Source organism: Fundulus heteroclitus, chromosome 2, assembly GCF_011125445.2.
Source record: "Fundulus heteroclitus isolate FHET01 chromosome 2, MU-UCD_Fhet_4.1, whole genome shotgun sequence".
In the NCBI taxonomy this organism is placed as follows: domain Eukaryota; kingdom Metazoa; phylum Chordata; class Actinopteri; order Cyprinodontiformes; family Fundulidae; genus Fundulus; species Fundulus heteroclitus.
Window position 1 is genome coordinate 21078485 of NC_046362.1, and position 20539 is coordinate 21099023.

The following is a 20539-nucleotide window of genomic DNA, read 5'->3' on the forward strand; positions in this document are numbered from 1 at the left end:
GACCCCCCCGCTCCGCTCCGCACAAAACTTGTTCCGGCCGCCAACTCACCGCCTCGCCTCGCCTAAGCTCGCTCGCGGTACCTGCGGGAAACACCGCCTTCCGCATGTCGGCTTTGTTTTTTTCCGGCCAGCACCTTTCTTCCTCTTTGAATCCCAGGCTTGGCTGACAGCGAGGTTATTGGCGCATTATCGCCAGCTACTGTTCTGATTCAAACCCCTACACCGCAGCAACAGACCTTCACAAAATAAAAGCATGTGACCAACATGCGTTAACGCGCGTTAAAGAAAATATCGCCGTTAATAGTCTAATGAGTTAACGCGAAATTAACGCGTTAACTTGCCCAGCCCTAATATATATATATATATATATATATATATATATATATATATATATATATATATATATATATATATATATATATATATATATATTAGTGCTGTCAGTTAAACGCGTTATTGACGGCGTTAACGTAAACCCATTTTATCGCCGACAATTTTTTTGTCGCCGTTAATTGCGCGACAAAACACACACACCGTTCCCTAATGTTTTTCCCCCCGCTGCGCTCTCCGTACTGTGTTTCTTTTACCCTCGGCACTTTCCATAGTTTCAAGAGTGCTAGAAAACTGTAGCAAAACACACCCGTGCTGCGCTCACTGAGCGCAAAGTTTCTTTTACCCTCGGACACGTGCGACTTTGGGCTTCTTTTTTCTAAAAGCGCTTCTGAATTTCATGAGTCACGGGTTGCGTTTTTTTTGGGCAGGTTTCTGAAAGTGAAATTGCTTATTTGGGCTCTAAAATAAGTGATGAAACAGCGGCTATTATGAGACCTGCCTGCACTACATTTAAGTGTATCCAGCTGAAATATCCCTCCGCCATAGGAGCTGACGGTAGTAAAGGCAGACAGAGCAACACTGCCCGTATTTTCTGCAGTTTACGGTGCAATAACCGGTGATAACTGCTGAAAGTAGATTACATGGTGGAGATCACCATTTTAAGCAGACATTGGTTCTGAAGATGAGCTTTTACACGTTGATAAAATTGCAGAAACCTAACCCATAAACCGCACTTTAATGCTTATTAATTTGTTGTCTCTGTATTTGACAAACTAAGGCTGAATTACGTTGCCAAACGAAGGACCTGGAGTTACTAAACAGTTGCTAAACAGTCTCATTCAGGGTATTAAGCTCCTGCCCAGTTGCAAGCAAAGTGTAAGACTGGAATGACCTGGAGATTTAAAACCTTTTTCCAGGCTTAAACTCTATGAATATGGATATAAACAGCAAGCAAAAATATTAAAAGAAATTATTGTTGTTGGTGTGAAAGCTCAGAATTAGATGTGAAAGAGAGAGAGAGAGAGAGAGAGAGAGAGAGAGAGAGAGAGAGAGAAATTAACAAAACTTATGACTTTATTGAAATGTACAATTTTTATTAATATATATATATATATATATATTAATATATATATTAATATATATATATATATATATATATATATATATATTAATATATATATATATTAATATATATATATTAATATATATATATATATTAATATATATATATATATATATATATATATATATATATATATATAGCTCTGTAGGTAGTGTGTGTGTATAAATAGATTTGAATAAACTAATATTTATATAAATGTGTGACTGTGTGCTTTGCAAAATACTTATCAAACATGACATCAGAATTTTCCATTACTGTTTTAATTTTTAATTACAATGAGTCACATGTCCTTATATATGCAGCTGTGACAGCTGTATGTATCAGATTTGGAGCAAAAACAAACGTGAAAATCAGTGTAGCATTCAGTAAGTTATGACTGATTAAACAAGATATTATATTGTGCCTGCAAAGAGACTACAATGAATGGAGCGTGCTACCATTCTAAGATGGCGGCCTCACTGAACTTCAGGTTCCATCAGAGGTCCAAAGAAGCTAATCCCAGGCAGTTTACTTTCTCTGGTTGTCATGCTTTTTAGCTGAACCCGAATGAAACCACACACAAAGTTCAGTATAGAGAGAGTTTATTGAGGAAGGCAAATAGTGGAGGATGATGACCGGAGTCCAGACCAGGCTGGAGCAGGTAGGCAGGATGGAGCCGGAACATGGAGGTAGCAAGACCGGCAGCACGGCAGAGTGGAGACTTGGAATCAGAACCACAGCAAGATTAGCAGCACGACTGGGTGAATACTTGCAGGACCAGAATCACAGCAGGCAGGCGGAGATGAAGTGAACTCGGCCTGGACGGAAATGGTAAGGCGAGCAGGCGATAGCAGTAACCAACAGAACGAACCGACAGGGAAGAGCTAACTGAAGGGAGCTTAAATCGGGAAGCTGACAGGGCTGATTAGTGACAGACAGGTGTACATGATTACTGAGGCGGAGAAGAGACTGGGGTGTATGGAGGGTAAAAACTGTCCTGAATATGTGCATGATGCAGCAGACAAAGCTGCGCCATGACACCGGTGAGTACCACCCTCAAATTGACAAAAGTTCACATGAGCGAGCAGAAACAGGTCCACCTGTGAGTAGGAGAAAGGCTACTGGCACTTGGAAAGCAAGCTACATGAGCATGTAAAACAAACCACAAGCACACAGAGAGGACACATACACTCATGCATGTGTTATACTGGGGCCTCGTGGTACTGAATCTGTATGCGTAAACAATTTCAAATGCATGTGGAGAGTAGTTTCTGTGTGTGTGAATTACATAAAAATGCTTGTATAATTTATTTATTCTTTTTGTAGAAATTTGACTCTAAAGAAGCCCGCACAGAGCATTGATATGATAGTGTATGTAGATACCTGGTTTCTTAATATCTGGTTTCAACTGTATTTGGGACCCTTTATTTTAAAAATAACTTGAGCCTTGCAAAGTATTGCCATTCAATGCAAATGCCACACAAATCAATCATGAGGTAATAAGTAGCTCTCTATATAAGCTGTAATTTTGTTTTTATGCACACCCTTTGTTTTACTATGCAATAAATTCAGTCCTTAATTGATTTTATGCAGAGCTTTAAACTATCAACCCTTTGCCAAACATTTCACACTAGTAAGGCATAACCCATCAGTACTAAAATGCAACTCTCATTCCCGAGTAGACCTTGAGAATAAGTTGAGATAAAAGTAGAGCTGTTTATGAAGGACAAATAACACAGAGCAAGCGAGCAGAATAACAAAAGAACAACATAAACCTCTGTTTCTCGAACTCGAGCAATGGGTGATGAGATAATTATTTATCTGGCAAACAATCAAGCTCCTTACTGTTATTGTAACATCTATACAGGTATATGAGTCTCATTTATATCAATAGGCATCGCAAATACACTTGTGATACATTAGACAGTTTGCTCTATGTAAGTGTAATCAATCATAATTTAATTAATATCTACTATAGAGAGTGTTGCTTCCACTGTGCAGCTGGCTGTAAAAAGCACAACACAAAATCATTTAGATTTTGTTTCCAGTAGGAAGTTTTCCTGTAAAATAGTTTTGTGAGAGTTTTTAGCTTTCTGAGTGCAATTCAAAGTTTTTATTTGTACACTTTGTTCTATTTACACCTCAAATCAAACCGTTTTACTGTGACAATATTAGTATGCTTTTTTGTTTGGTCATCCATTAACTGCTTCTGCATTTTTTTTTTTCTGAAAAGAAAAATAGTCTTTTGGCACCTTGCCCACTGTTTTCTTATTGAAGATCTGTCTATAGTGACACTCCCTTAATACATTTGTTGGAATAAATTTATCATAAAATATTGCTGTACGAAATAGTGTATTATTTGGAGGTACAGATCATAGGTGGAAGTCAATGGAGGTTTCTGGAGGCACTGATCTGTCATAAACAGACAGATCAGTGCCATCTGAGAAGCAGAAGAGCTGTGTCTATGAAGTGCAAATAAGTGACCTTCAGTAAATAGCTGCTTAAAACAAAATACATTACTTCCGCTTCCTAATAGAATGAAACACACTAACATTTAAAATCAAACCTCAGTTTGATCAGACTGACATCTAATGTGGTGAGAAGGGGGCCGAGGACTGGGTACTGCTGGCACTGAGAAAAAAAAGACAGCAGATCAAGTGAGAGAAGATAGTCAAAGAAAGAGAGCGAAAACAGCAAACGTACACAAAATGTCAAATCAACTTTTGTCTGAATTACTTGATCAGAGATGTACCAATTCTGATTCGGATGATAAGAATTACCTTCTGGTCACGTGCAGTTTTTGGCTGAACATTGCCATGGTGTTTATAGTAGCATAAAACCATTTCAATCTGAAAAATTCACACGGAAAGATAAAGACAATTAGAAGAATTTTGATACAATTATTTTAAGACATTGGTGCTCAGACCTTGGCAGGAAACATTAGCGCTGAATTATACTTTAATATGCATAAGCAGGTGTATGAGAACAGGGATGTTTCTCCCCAGCCCTGAAACTGGTGGTGGAGTGGAGATAGATGAACTTTGTTCAGTCCATAGAGGCTGATTGGGGAGACGATCTGCTTGAGCTGTAGTGGTGAGATCCAGTAGACTGCGAGAGCTGATACCAGTGCTTCACTCAAGGACCCAGAAAGATAGATGTCCAGCTTGGATAAACACAGGTTTGCTTGAACCTGTCCATGATGAGCATGGACAGGTTCCAGAGGTTGGGAAGAAACCTCTGGCAGAACGAGGCTCAACATGGCGGTCTTCGCCGATTGAGATGTAACAGGGAAAGCAGTAAGAGTCAGGGAGGAATTACACTCTGATAGGGATGAGGTGGATGGAGTACCATGGAAAAGCCAGATGGAGCTTGGCTACGATGGTGGAGAAGGGGATGGAGGTGGGTTGAATCAGGGTAATCTGAGTCCAAATCAGACATCGCGCAACCATTGCTTGCTCTTTGGCTGGGTAGCAGGCTGAGACGTTGATATGAAGACCTTTTAAGATGAACTCTGGACACTGATTGGGCTTCATGGAGGTGTTTTATTCAAAGCCGATTGGCTTGTGTCAGAGGCGGTTGAGCCTCTGATTGGATGAACGTAAGTAATTCAGTTTCTTCACTTGAATTTCCGCCTAGGCTTCATTTAAACAAATGGTAAATGACTATCAAACAATTGATAAATGTAATTCACTTCTGACTCCACATTAGAAAGGATATCGAGGTAGAAACAAACAAGGAGATTTACAGTAAATACAATATATTTTGTCGGGTCTAAAACAATGCATAAGTTTTGCCCAGATTTTCCAGTATGTTTTTTTTTTTTTTTTTTTTGGGACTCAGCGGTTATGTTTTGCTAAAACAACATTTCTAAAATTCCTAAAACGTTATTTTTATTTTTAGTCCACCATAGTCTACGAGTATGTATGTGTATGTATGCACCTGTGTGAAATTCTTTAAAAGTTTGGAAAGGACACATAAAGCATAATTAAAAAGCAGATAGAGAACATTTGCCTATTGTGTCCACTGCTCAAAAAAGTGATCGGTTCCACTCATTGACAATCTGATCTACGGACAGAAAAACAAATGAGAATGATTGTATCCTATATAAAAGGCAGCATTCTTGGATTTCACAGTGTGCCTGTGTGTTTCGTTTTTAAATTTTGGGGGGGATGCTGAGCCTCTTCCTCACACAGCTTTGATCCTGAGAGGTTAGTCGTTGTTTATTGTGGACTGCTGGTTCCTGATAATTGTTTGGACTGGCTTCTGACTGGAGCACAATGACACAGCAATCATCCAACAGCGGGTTGTTTGTGAACTCTTCCTTACTCTTCTGGGAACCATTTGAACACAATGAAACCTTCCCGCCCTCTATTGACTCATAATTTCAGCTTGGTGGATGATGACAGCACACTGTGAATGGCCTTCAGTTGTTGTATAGATACCTTGGGGAAGGGGCTTCCTGTCTGCCATAACATAACAAGCTTTTCAAAGGTATTGATTTTAAAACCCTTTAGCCCTTTTACTTTACTACATCAGCATAAGACTGTCACAATGAGTTGGTACTTTAATACGTATTATCTGACTGACTGGCAACAGACAGAAACCAAAATCAAATTAAATCTTTTTATTTATTTAAATGAAATAGACCATGGTAATCAGTTTCCGAACTTTTTCCATAACTATCCACAGCTAAACTGAAAAACAAACAAATCAGTTTGATATATATATATATATATATATATATATATATATATATATAAAGCATTAACATAATTAATAATGTTCTTTTTGTTTGGGCGCGTAATACTGATAGCGATGCAGAGGATTGTGTTTAACTGAAACAGAGAAGCAATGTCAGTGATGTGGTCGTTTTTTCACAAGGTCAAAGGGGTAGAAAAATATGACATGTATTACAAAATATGATCTCCCTTTATCTCCATATATCGGTTCCATTTTTAGAAGATAGAATGTTTTTTTCACTGTTTCGCAGATAATGTAGAAATATATTTCCTGTTAAACTGAAAGATTTTAAAACTTTCATCAAGCTGAACTTCCTTTATTTGAAAGGAAATGGTTCTCAGGTGATAGTTTCTCAAAAAACTGACTTGTTACCAGTGTAACAGTGCAATTGGTTCTTTAAATTATTTGAATTGTAGTGCTGTCAGGAATCTTGGGGTATCTTTTTGGTTATTGGTTTTAAATTTGAGAAATAGGTTGGTACAGTATTCCAGTCTAGTTTCTTCCATCTAAGGTTGACTTATTTCTCCAAAATCATTTCATCATTCTGGTACAGGTTGATTTTTGTCTGTTCTGTCCAAAGAATGCTGTTCCAAAACTGGGCTGGCTTCTTTAGGTGTTTTTTGGCTAAGTAAATTCTGGCCTTTCTTTTTTAAGGCTGATTAATGGTTTGCACCTTGTGGTGAATCCTTTGTATTCACTCTCATGAGGTCTTCTCTTTATGATAGACTTAGATACTGATACATCTACTTCCTGGAGAGTGTTCGCTTGAATAGATGTTGTGAAGGTCTCTTATCCACATTGATGAGAAAAAAGTCACATAACATGCAAATGGGTAAATGGTGCTTCTCACAAGTTCAGATTCTCTTCTCTCCGAATATTTTTCTTAATTTTTGTGAGGTGGGCTGTGCTTATACGTCATGCCATGCAAAGGATTGTAAGATTTCTTATTGCTCCATAGCACCAGTAAGGGACATTGCAAACTTCCTATGCTAATGGAAATGATTGGAAGCATACAGGCTCATTTTGCTACTTTCTTCTTTACTATCCTGCCTTACAGCACTTTGTCCTTCCTTACTGCTGTATTCGGACACCACTTATCATGGGGAATGCTGACGCACTTCCCCTTTGGCTAAAGAGTCTTTACCAATTAGACCTTTTGAAGATGCAGTCAAACTCCCTTTTGACTCAGGAGCACCTTGGCATCCTCCAAAATGAGATAGAGAATGTTGCTTGGTAGATGGATGTCTGGGTTTCCTCAATAGACCTGCTACACCTGCTTGACGATCTTGAATAAAGGGAAGATAATTGATGGATGGATTTTCCTCTGTCAAAAGTTTGGTTATTTATTTATTTTTTTCAAATTAGACAGGGTGTATCTCACATTAAAGGTGGAAAAATAACCCCGGAAATACTTTTAATGTGGAATGATTAATGATTTATTGTTCCTGATTATTTAACATACCAATTACCATATACCATACCATACTATACCATTTGAATGATTGTGCTCAGACCGCCAAAACCCCAAGCAGGACTGAGCAGGTATAGAAAACATGTATGACATGGCACACATCTTAAAAAGGTTAAACCCTTTATTGTCTCAATGTCATGCTTCTCTTGAACTACCACAAAATAAATATAGTACTTTAAATCACCTCAAAGGCAACAACATAAATAGTCATGGGATGAAGAACTTTGTTTTTACTGTACTCACTGGCGGTTCAGTAGGCTACCCCTCTTAGGTCATTAAAAATGGAAAGCTCCTCTGTTCCTCTGTTGTCCTGTATGAAATATTTAGATAAGATAGATGTCTCCACATCTTTCCCCAAGTCATAATTTGTATATATTACAGCAGTAAATCTCTGCTCAGAAAGCCTGATATGAAACTCAAAATATAACAAGATTTTGTTTGTTTGTTATGAGTTTGCAATATAAATTTTGATTTGTATCCTGTAATTGGTCATTAGTTATGTGTGCAGCCTGTCCCAGTCAACCATCCCATCTAAAAAAATATATATATTTTTTTTCATGACATTTTCTCTTTTTCTTGAGACAAGCCGATCTACATTAAACAAAATGAAAAAATGTGTTAGCATTTCTAAGCGGCACGTAGTGTTCAGCTCATTACTTCAATAAACATGACTGATGATCAGGCTCATATAAAGGGGAATATTTAAATTTTTTCAAATGCATAAAAAGAAACATTTGCACAGTCATGATTTTTGTTAGTTTTGCAATGATCTAATCTGTGAGAAAAAATAAATAAATATATATATATATATATATATATATATATATATATATACATTATTTGTACATCTGTATATATTTTAAAATAATATGAAGTTATCAGTAAAAGCTATAGAAAATGTTTAGCAATCTCATCTCCAGGCTGTTTTTGAAAGACGTGTATAAAAATCGTGCCATAAAGGGGTGTTATAATGTACAGAAGTATTTTTCTTACAGTTTAGTAGGATTACAACACAATATTTGCTTGGATGCTGAACAAGCATTGATTCTTTTTTTCAAAGATTTTGTTAAAAAATGTGGGATTGATGCATCTGCTCAGACCATCATTTGTTTTATGCTGCCATTTCCTTTGATGAAGACACATTTACTTTAAATGATATGCAGCTTATTTTGTTTTTTAACCAGAGTGCCTACATGAAAGACATCCTTTGTGTTCACACTTGCATCTCATTTTGACACTTTGCCCCTGACTGAGGGTGTATATTTTGAATGAAATGAGCTTAGCACAGCTGTCCCTGTCATGCATCATTCCTCTGGCCCCATCTTCTCTACTTTATCCATCTGCTCAAGGCCTGTGCTGAGTAGTTATGTGTGTGTAAAATGTGTGTGGCTGCAAGAACGTGTGCATATTGGAGAATATACAGTTATAATCCTCACCTTGCAAGCAATACAGTGTTTTCACTACAACAACAATCAACTAACACTGGAGGGAAAGCTAATGCTGCATGGCTGCTTTTTAATTAATAAAACAAATAATAACAAGATTGCCTTTAGTTCAAAGAATCAGGGAGTTAAATCCCCCCAAAAAGGCAAATTTCCACCAAAGTTTAATATATATTAATCATATCAGTATTGTGATATTTATGCAATCATAATCCTTTTTGAAAAAAGATAATAGTTTGAGTGGTTTAGGCTACCCTGAAGTTATTTAGGCTCATTGCCCTTTCAGATTGCGCAGTGCTGAATGGTCTAGTCTAGTTGATGCTGTCCTGGCTGGGGTGGCGGATCTAGTCATTTGTGTCTTTGTTGTCAGCAGCAAAGCGCCGGCAATAGCCCTGGTAGTTAGAAGAAAAAGAGCAACAAGGAAGAAGAAGCTGTGAGTGCATGAAATCCTCAGGTCCAGAGAGCATTTTGGGGCGTACCGTTTCCACAGCGACAACAATAACAAACTTATGTCATATAGTTTGGACAATTCAGACAAACACACTATAAGCTTTTCCTCCATTTCGTTTCCTGATCTTTCTGGTTGATGGCCGAATGGCTAGGTTTCTATTGACCGTGCAGGTATTCGACACTGCACAATCCCGCCGAGTGAGTTGCTGTGCTTCCACTTTTCTTGACGCAGCGATAAACTGCCCTGGTGCTGCACAAGCCATTGAAAATAACAGGTCTCAGTGCAGCAGTGCTTCCTGTGTGAAAGGCCTATTAGGTTGCTGAGGGACATATTAACCCCTTTACCTCACTGTTGTCTTCATGCTATCTTCTCACAATTTATATATTATTAGCAATTATTGCTGCGATTAGCTTTGTCTTCTCAGTTTGTCTTTTTCAATATGTTTTGTTCCTGCATGGACTCATTGATGGAACAATTGCTGCCATGACCATGTTTACTCTCCAATGTTGAAATGACTCCTAGCACAGTATTTCTGGGTTTAGCTGTGTTTCTTTTTTATTCAGCCTCTCTTCAGGTGTGTTCAGATTGAGCGCAAATGTGGTGGGCGGAGCGACAGATTTACATGATATCCCTAAGCACAGGTACCACATGGGACCAACGTGACACTACGCAAAGCCACAGAGTCCATTCTAGCGATGAAAAATGCATAATTTTGGCACTTAAAGTGATATCAGAGTGACACAAAATCTGCGATGGATGTGAAGCGACAGTTGTTGAAAACATGAAGTAAAATGTTCATGGTACAAAAGCAAACAAAAAGTTATCATTCTTTTGCTTTCTTAAGGTCTTCATCCAACAGGATTAAAACTGTCACCAGCATACAAAAAGGGGGAAATTTACATCAATTGTTCAAACATTTTGTTGTTTGATTGACTTATATTGAACTACTAAAGATCACTGGAGTGTGCACTAAAAATCCTGATTTACGTTTTAAACTTAACATTTTAAGTGAAATCTTAATCTTAAACTAAGATCAAACTTTCTCCTTTGCCTGTGTCAAACTAGCAGTTTCCCACCAAAAAGCAAACATTCAAATAATCTTAAATTGTTCTCTTAGCTATTAGCTAGTCTTTAGGGAACAATGGATAACTCTTTTTAAGAATCATTCCAAGAAAAACAAATGTGTTATCAAATAAATAGCAAGATTTTAAAAATAAAAGAGCAAATTTGGTGCTGTTTAGATCAACTAATTGAGCTAACAGTGCTTGTCTTTTCACATTTTGTTCATCTCTCTTATCTACATAGCTTTGCTGCTGTTAGAAACTCCTTACTACAACCGTTTTTACTTTCAGAACTGCATTATATGTTGAATAAAAAATAAATAAATGTTTCTGTGATTTTGATTTAAATTAACATAAGGCCATCTCACTATTGCCGCCTGCTTTCCTCCTTCTGCTAATTCTCAAAGATACTGTATTAAATTGATGTGTGACTCTGTATGTGATGACTGTTACGACCATTGAATTCAAAGTCATATTCAAGAGATCAGTTTGAGATCATTAGTGCGTTTTGTCATGGTTCATTATCCTACTGGAAGTATCCTTTAGAAGATGGGTGCACTGTGGTCACTAAGGGATAGAAATGGTAAACAACTCTATTTAAGTATGCTCAGTTCATAAATGCTCTAAAGTATGCCAGGAAATAACCCCATACCATCACACCGCCCCCACAAGCCTCAATTATTGAAACAAGGCAGGTTGGATCCATCTTTTTATGTTTCTTGTACCACATTTTTACTTTACCGTCTGAAAACAGCAGCTGAAATCAAAAATAATCATACATGGCAACATATTTTCCAACCTGTGATTGTCCAGTTTAAATGAGCTTGTACAAATTGTACAAGCTCATAGGTCAATAACAACAAAAATAATGAAAATGATTGATCTCGCCGACCAGCCATTTTCCATAGTAGAGGACCGAGGATTTCGGCAGTTGATGGAGCACGTTGAACCCGATAGTCTTCCAAGTTGGCGCTACTTTTCTGACGTTTCTCTCCTGGCTTTGCATGAAGTGGTGATTCGCGCAGGTCCACAAGATGTTGGAGAATGTGATGGACATTAGCTACTCTATGGATATATGTGGTTCGGATGTAAGTCAAATGAGTATTTTGAGCCTTACAACACAGTGGATTGATGAAAACTTTTAAATGAAAAGAGCTGTTTTGCTTGACCAAGAGAGCAGGATCACATACGGGGACTGTTACCGCTAGTGCAAAGTCTAGATTGTTGTTAATTGATCACACATAGTGATACTCCTGTCTATTATCCTGTAGGTGCATGGCGATCTGAGTGAGCCCCCCATCCCCAGAAATAAAAACCCTCTGCAGTACTGGAAAAGCAACATGGCTCGCTTTCCAGCCCTAGCCAAAGCAGCACGCAAGTATCTTTCAGCTACATGTACAAGTGTGGACAGTTTCTGCTGCATCACATATTGTTGATGAAAAGAGAAACAGGATTCACTCTTTTTGCTTGAAGGTGTGAATCTTTGTACGCACATACGATAGAGGTTTCATTTATCATATTTTTTAGACTATGAGGCACACCGGATTATAAGGTGCGTTGTGAATTAACATGTCTATGTATGTCTTTGTCCACACATAAAGCACACAGGATTATAAAACGCATTAAATATTCGTCCCAAGTGTGTAATATCACTCCGCGCCTCCCCCGTACACAGCTCGCTCCTGAGATGGAGAGCTATACTGTCATGGGTTACACTGTTCTTTGTTTTGTATGTATTTTGATTCAGTCTGGTTTTCTTGTTGCTCTCTCTCACCCCCTGTTGCCACTAGCTGTCTCTCCTCAGTTTATCTCCCAGCTCCCTCTCCACACCTGTGTCCAATTTACCAATCTTCCCCTGCTTTTTATTCCTGTTCTGCTCCTCACAGTATTTAAAGCTCCTCTCTTTTCTCCACTTCCTGCTGGTTTCTACTCGCCTCATCGCTTTCTACTTTGCACCGTAGGTTTACGTTTTGGTTTTGCTCCTGAGTTCTCCAGTCATTTGTAAGTTTTTGGATTTTTTTCATTAAACTCACCAATAACTGCTTCCTGCCTTGGTCTCTCTGTGTTAGGGTCCTACCACAACATAACCCGAAACATGACATGTACATCTCCGTCGGGAGGACAGAGTAGTTGGACTACACTGCCCTGTTTTTAACATAAGTCCAAAATAAACTTAACTTTTATATTGAATTAACTTACTTGGTTTATTGTTGTTAGCGCGTACTTTGAGCACAGGCTGCCTTACATGAATGCCCTTCTAGTTCAGATATTACAGTCAGGCAGTGTTGTAGACTTCTCCGGGGCCTGTAAGCAGGCCAGCTGACAGCTTTGCTAGGGCCCGGGACAACACAGTCTTTTTGGGCCCCCCTCTACACCTGCCGCCACCACACACAGGCACACACACACATACACACACCAAAAAAGTCAACTTAACTGTATACTTCATTCTCCTATGCCTTCTATTTTATTCAATAACCTGCTATTTACAGAAATATTTTTTTTGTCCTCCAAACAAGTCTTAGATGACTTCACTTCATAAATGTGGTTAGACCCTGTGAATCTGCCGGCAGTTAATTTGCCATCTTTGACAAAGGCTTCCTTTTTGCCGTTAAACGCACAACATTCACTCAATCAGAATCAGTCATTTTTGTTGGCCATAACACGGGATCATTAAAATCGACGGCGTGATCCGTCTCTGAGCCACAATGCTCAGACTCTCCGATCGGTGCCCCGCCCTCGCACTGTCTCTGTTATCAGTAGGGATGGCTTTCTCTGCCTCCTCCTCAAACACACGCTACCCCCCCCCCCCGAAGCCACATGTTGCGACGGGAGAACTGCTACGTTGTCCTCCTTTCTCTCTGTCCACTAAGCTCCCTGCCTCAGCTGGCTCTTTCAGACTGAACCTAGACCTCTGCCCTCTCTCTGCTTTCTGCTCTTTTGGCACTAAACTCAAGTATTTCTGTAAAAGAAAAGGTGTTTTCCCCCTTACACTAGCCAGCGGATGCTATACTTTAAAACCACACTGATAAACACAATGATTCTTACCAGGCTCTGGATGGGCATCGTTCTTTTTCTCTTTTTCTCTCCTCATTTCATTTCTGTAAGCCGGACATCTAAAAACCGGACATTCTTAGTTTGCAGCGAAACAAACTTTCAAAGTTGCAGCAACCCGTTGTCCTAATGGTCAAACCGTTTTATCTTGGGGTGGGGGGGAGTTCTAATGGTCCCTTTTTTAAAGAAAACATATTACATATATTTAATTCATATATATAATTCTATATTTAGTTACTCTAATATTAAATATTTTTCACGCAAATTTTTTCTGAAAAATTACTTTGCCTGTATTTTAATGGTCAGAGTGCCAGTTTTGCCCCCCCCCGGAACAATGGACCCGTTTGCCCCCCCCCCCCCCCCCCGTCAGTGGGCGTGGCTGTAAGGGGGCCGATCATGTAGTGACACAGTGTACTGTAATGCTTCTAATATCCATCGAGCAGAGTGGCTTTGTTGCTAACCAGAGTCATACTTACATATTTTACAAGTATAACAGACTTTTAAGCGCATTGTACCACATAAAATCGGCCAGTAAACACAAGTATGGTGATCATATAAAAGGTGCACTGGATTGTAAGGCGCACTATCAATTTGTGCGAAAATTTAAGGACTTTAAATTTGCCTTACAGTCTGAAAAATACAGTAAGGTCATTTGGTGAATCAGTTGTAGGTGAAACTTTGTGAAACCTGTTTATGTTGGATCAGTTTTGCAGACAGATCAACAGTTAGGAGCGCCTGTGAAACCCATTTATAATAATATACATTCTGTTACAGAATCCGGTTTCATTCTGCTTAATTTACTTTTCCTCCTTTTCCCATCTCAGCCTTTTTTCCCACTGCAATTTCCCCTGTGTCCTCTTTCAGACAATGTCTTGACGTCACAACATTACAGACAAACACAAATCCACACCTATTTGAACCTTTGCCATTTCATATGCTGATGCACACACCAACGCACACATGCCTCTCACCCTCACACACATTCACAAGCATTTTCACTCGCTCCAACTGTTCCCTGTGGCCTGTGATGGAACTGACACAGTGTCTCATTTGATCAATGTGAAACCATTGTCTGACATCTTTAGTGGATTTGGGAGCTTCAGGGTAGGGGGTTGAGGGAGGCAATATATGAACAGCATTAGATGTAACAATAATAAGAAGAGGAGGATGGGGATATAAGTAATGCCAATGACCAGAAGTGACCTAAAAATCCTTAAGCGTTCTCAATGAAGCTGAGAGGATTGCTGAAGGGATGGGCTTCGAGTCATAAGGTTAACCAGATGTATCACTACCCCAAGATATTGGATGGTCACATGTACAGCCATAATACATTTACATTACATTAACACAAACACGTAGTTGCCTCACCAAACTTCATTGTCTGATAATTTTTTTCTATACCAGCCTGCAGCTGTGAGGTCTCAGAAATTAGATATAGCTTCAAGCAAGTCACATATTTAAATCTCCCAGGGCTTGTAATTATGTTTTTTTTCTGCATTATATCTTTGTTGGTGCATTTGTGCTGTGCAATGAGCAGTGTATGCTTGCATTTAAACATTAGTGAGACAGGGCATTTGTTGAGAACACATGACCCAGTCCTCTGTAAGGATATCACCTGATCAGAATTCAGCCATTGTGGAGATATAAAGTCGTTGCCATCATGTTAATAAAAGCTGTCATGATTATTTTGTTCTCTCTAGATGTACCCACAGGTTGCATAACAAGCCTGTTTACTTCAGAACCCATCTATGACCACTGATTACCTTTGTATTTAGAATAAACAGAAGTAGCATTTTAATGACCAGTGAGTTTTCAGATATGTTTATGTCAAATCAGAACTAACCTTTTGAGATGTAATTACTGTTACACTTAATACATATTACATGTTTTCAAAATTTGAGCAAGCTGAAAATTGTGAAATTCTAAAAAGAATAGGGTCGAACAATAATTCAATAACAATATTTATCGAACAATAGACATTTGTTGTCTATCAAAAAACTGTCAAAAAGTTCAATAGAAGAACAGTTGACCTTCATTCTGGTTTGTAACGTATCACGTAGGTTACTACGTTACTACAGTCATTACATCCTCCCGACCGATCGCAAATGCAGACCTAGGAATGCTCCATCACCAAGCTACTACCCCTTCAACGAGTTCAGAGAGCATGTGTACTTTTTTAAATAAATTGAAAATAGAGTTGAGTTTGGATTCAGTATGTGTGTGTTCTTTATTTAACAAAAAGATCATCAAACAACAGCAAAAAATGACCAGGGCTGCACTTAAAATAGGTTTTGCTTGTTTTGATAATTATCAATATTGATCAATATGATTTCTATTTTATCTATATCCTTTTTTTCTATATCGTCCAGCCCTAACTAAGGAAGAATGTTAACAATACATTTTACTTTTATCTGTTTTGTAACAGATATTATTAATAATTAAATGAAGGTTCTTAATAAAGATTAGGCCATGACAAGCTTCTATGAACAGCTTTTTCCCAAATACTATATACAGTACTCTATGTTTCAGTTCTTGGTTGTGGGATCTATATCACAGCTATGTAGCTTTTGATAACGGTCTTAATGGATTTTGAATTTTGCTTAAAATATTATTTGGTAATAGAAGCCACCTTCTTTTTATTTTTTGTGATAATGTATTCATGCTCGTTTACTCGTCCACATGGTGTCAAGTTTTAAGATCAAGCTTCAATTTATTTTATTGGAATGTGTTATGATAGACCAACATAGAATACTTTGTAATTGTGAAGAGTAAGTTAAACAATACAAGGTTTTTAAAAAAGTGATTTGCAAATATTAATCTGAATAGTGTGGTGTGCATATATAGTCAGGGGTCATTTAATAAAAAAATAGAACCCAAGGGAGTATAATTTAATTTCTGCAGAAATATGATTTAATGAAAACCTCAGAGGTTTTTTTAGAGAACATTGCTGACAGAACAGTATCATTAAAAACCAAGGAACAAACCAGACACGTTAGAGATAAAGTTGTGGAACACTGCTAACTTAGTGGTGCTAAGTTGCCTGGCTAGGATGACCTGCTTTAGAGCTGCTTTTTTCTAGGTAAATTGGCCTATTGCTGTTGCTTTTGAAGCCAGTGCAATAATACATTTACAAAATGGCCTCCTCCTCAAAGTGGTACAAGGCACGACAACCCAAAGGCCAAAAATGGTGTTACACCAATCTCCAAAGGCTCTAAGTGACACCGATTTGGCAGCAGGTGGTTCCCGTGTCTCACCAGTCTCAGGTCGTTTCAAAGGCTGTGGTCACGCCGACTTGGCAGCAGCAGATTCTTGGTATGTCAAATGGTCCGCAGCATATCCAGCGGCCCGTTAGTCAGCAGCCACCAGTATCTCACCTCTCTGTAGTTGCCAGCCTCTTGCTGGTGACCAGAATGTAAACCCAGCTGTTATGAAAGTAACCCCTGCACCAACGCAAAAGAAGCTGCAAAGCAAACCTGCCAAGAACAATCAGGCCTCATCCTCTAATGGGTCTTTTCCATGGACTCCACTGGGCCGTATTCTACTCCACACAGCTCAATTTGGCCAGCCAACCAGCCATTTGTCAGTGGAGCGAGGGGGAAAAGAAACAACAACCGTGATTCAAGGACAGAGCTGCCTTATTGTTTTGTCGCCTTCTGCAGGAGGAGAGAAGCTGCCGACACAAACACAGACCGCACGTGTGTGTGCCGACAAGAACCCACGGCCGGGGACGGCATGTCTGCCACCACAAGAAGCAAAGCTGAGCCATTGTGGATCACCCATGCATGCACAGACACAGAGAGAGGGAGAGCGGAGATGTCAGAGCCTGATCTTCATTTTCTTTCTACTTTTTCTCACTATTTCTTCAGTTAAAAGCATGGCACACAACGGAGGTGGGGCTTAAAGCTACCGCATTACCAGGTCTCTAGAAAACAAAAAGCAGTACAGTCGAGCGGACCAGGCAGGATGAGTAAAGTAGGGCTGGTAAGACAGGGCCCATGGAAAAGTGCCATAAGACACCATGGCGCTTTGAAAATTTTCAAATTGGCCCTTCTTTGGGAAGGGGAACGTTTGGCAATGTCTACCAGGCAAGAGAGCGCCAAACCAAGGTCCTCTTTGCCATGAAGGTGCTTTTCAAATAGCAGCTGGAGGAGGCAGGGGTGGAGGATCAGCTGAGGAGAGAAATAGAGATCTTATATCCTGCGCTTCAATTACTATTTCTATGATGCTTCTTGTTTGTATCTCATCCTTAAATTATGGATCTCGTCAGCTGGTCTCTCAACGCTATTGATCAAATTTTTTCAACTGGAAAGCAAAGGACCGGGGAGTGTGCCTGTCCCGACGGAACTTTTTTTGCGGGATACATCTTGGACCCGTGGGAGAAATGGTCCACGGTGTGCCTCTCAATTCTTTCTGTTGAGGACGTCGAAGATGTCTACTTATTCGGATTTACGATACTTGGATTCCTTTTTTTTAATCTCGGAGGATATCTAATGTATCAACACCTACAGAAGCTGCTGGCGGTCAACATGGCCTTGATTAGACTGTCGGCGGCAGTCGACGTGATCACTAAGGCGTTGAATGAACAAAACGGGAGGCTTGATAACCTGACTGCGGTTGTGGTACACAGAGGTGAGATGGGATAAAACCTGGAAGTGTGAACGTTAACTAGCCCTGAAGGGAAAGTTGGGTTCAGCTTGTTCTCACAACAAATTCTGTTTTTAATCAGACTTCCCACTATCTAAATTCTCCCCTGAGTTGTTATGGCGAGATCGCACAAACCACCCTGCCCCCTCCTACCCCACTGACATCTGTGGATGTTTTCTGAACTGTTGAGCGGCTGATAACATCAAGGACAAATGGCCTCTGGAGAGCTTCCACGGAAATATAAACACTTCACCCAAGCAGACACACATAAACTGATGCTCACAAATACAGATGAACTTAAAGCGACCAGTCTCAAATGTTTACCTTTCTGCATATATGTGTCTCATAATTATTTTTGCTTCTCGTGCAATGAGGTTTTTTGTCGGATGCTCCACAGTATATGTGGAAACATAAATTGTGAAGCACCTGACTTTTTCCTCTTCTCTCCACTCCCCCCATGTAAAATCTTTCTTCTACAGATTTCAAGGGCAGCGCCTGTGGACTCCGTGTAAGGTGGGGTCCGAGGCAGTTTGAAGGAACGCACCTAACGGCTGAACTGAAACAGCAGCGGCCGACTGGCTGCGTTCCTTGGCAACGCAAGGCCTCAGTCAATTGTTTCCCCAAAATGTTTGTTAAGTGTATGTGAGTGTACAGCGAGTTGCAGCGCTGTGGGAGTTTTCCCGAGGACAGAAGGACTACATATATTATGGATTGCAGATGCTCTCCTTTACTGTCATACTAAAAATGTGATCCACAGAGACATCAAACCAGATAACCTGTTGCTGGTTGGTAACAGTGAGCTGAAGATTGCTGATTTTGGTTGGTCTGTTCACACACCTTCTTCCAGAAGGTCCACTATGTGTGGCACGCTCAACTACATCCCTCCAGAGATGGTCGAAGGAAGAACTTACGAGACAGTGGACCTGTAGAGTTTGGGTGTCCTCCGCTATGGGTTTCTTGTTGGAAGACCTCCATTTGACGCAAATACAGCAAAACCTTTCATGGGATTTCTAAGGTTGAGTGCAGTTACCCTCCACAGGTTGACATCAGTGCTGAAGCTAAAGACTTGGTGGCCAAGCTGCTGAAGTACAACCCCATGTGCAGACTGCCTGTTCAGGGAGTGCTATCCCACATCTAGGTGCTCGAAAACTCAACCAAGAAGCCAACAACCCTGAACAGTGAAGTCACTGACACACTGTGTCAGTGACTGGTTGCAATTTCACAGGTTGGACGACAATTAAAAGCCAACAGTGTAACGTTTCTGGCACTGGAGCTGCTAATTGCAATCAGCGCACCTGTTCCATCTCCGCCCTCCCTGCTTAAAAGCTCTGCTCTTTGCAGCCTCCAGTGCCAGAATGTTTCTAGCCAAACGGTGAGCCCTTCCAGCCTTGTTTTTTGAATTCCTGTCTGCCTGTCTGCCTCTCGACCAGTTTTTGCCTCTGTTTTTTGAACCCAGTCTGCCCCTTTTTGGATCTGTCTGCCTGCCTGAGTTCTGCCTGTCGGTCTCAGAGATATGGACTGCCTTTCCGTGTTTCTGACCCCAGCCTGTTTGTAAGTAAGCGAGTTTGCCTGCCCCCTTACTGTCTGTGCTTTTTTGGATTTTGGACCCGGACCTGGATTTGGATACTCTGTTGGATTCTCCCTTGGAAACCGCTGCCTGGATCAAACGGATTTCCCCCTTGATAAAGACCCGGACTGGACCTGGATTAAGAGCCCTGGATAACCCCCTCTCGGACCCCATCTACATCTGGGGTCAGAGTTCTGCCCACAGTGCGCCAGGTTAGTGACCCTGCTTCACTCTCACCTTTCTGTCTGTTCCTGCTGGTCACTAACCCACCACTCTGCCTTCAGGAGTTGCCAGTCGCAGAGTGCGAGCCGCACCAGGGGTCCGCGCCGCCATCCTCTAAATAAAGACTGTTTAAGTTTCTACTTACTTGTATTCGGGTATTTCTTGGGTCCATCCAAATTCATCACAAACAGTTGTTCTGGGTTCACCACTATCCACAAAATCACAACTAATCCATTCATAATTATCTTGCAAATAACTACTTTCTAAAACATATCTAAAGGACAAATATTGCCAATGGTACTTGTACCACAATGTGGGAACCAGGAGTTAATATTAGAGACATTTCATGCATTAAAATGACCCAAACTCTAGATGTTAAAGGTATACTATGCAACCGGGGTGGATTTTCCAGCGAGGCTCCCCCCAGAGGGCAAAAGTAAAAGTGCACTGTCGTA

The 20539-nt window shown here is 39.9% G+C and overlaps 1 pseudogene; it reads left to right on the forward strand.

The window, feature by feature from the left end:
- The first annotated feature begins 17646 nt into the window (after positions 1–17646).
- Positions 17647–19433, forward strand: LOC105938602 (annotated as a pseudogene).
- The last annotated feature ends 1106 nt before the right edge of the window (positions 19434–20539 follow it).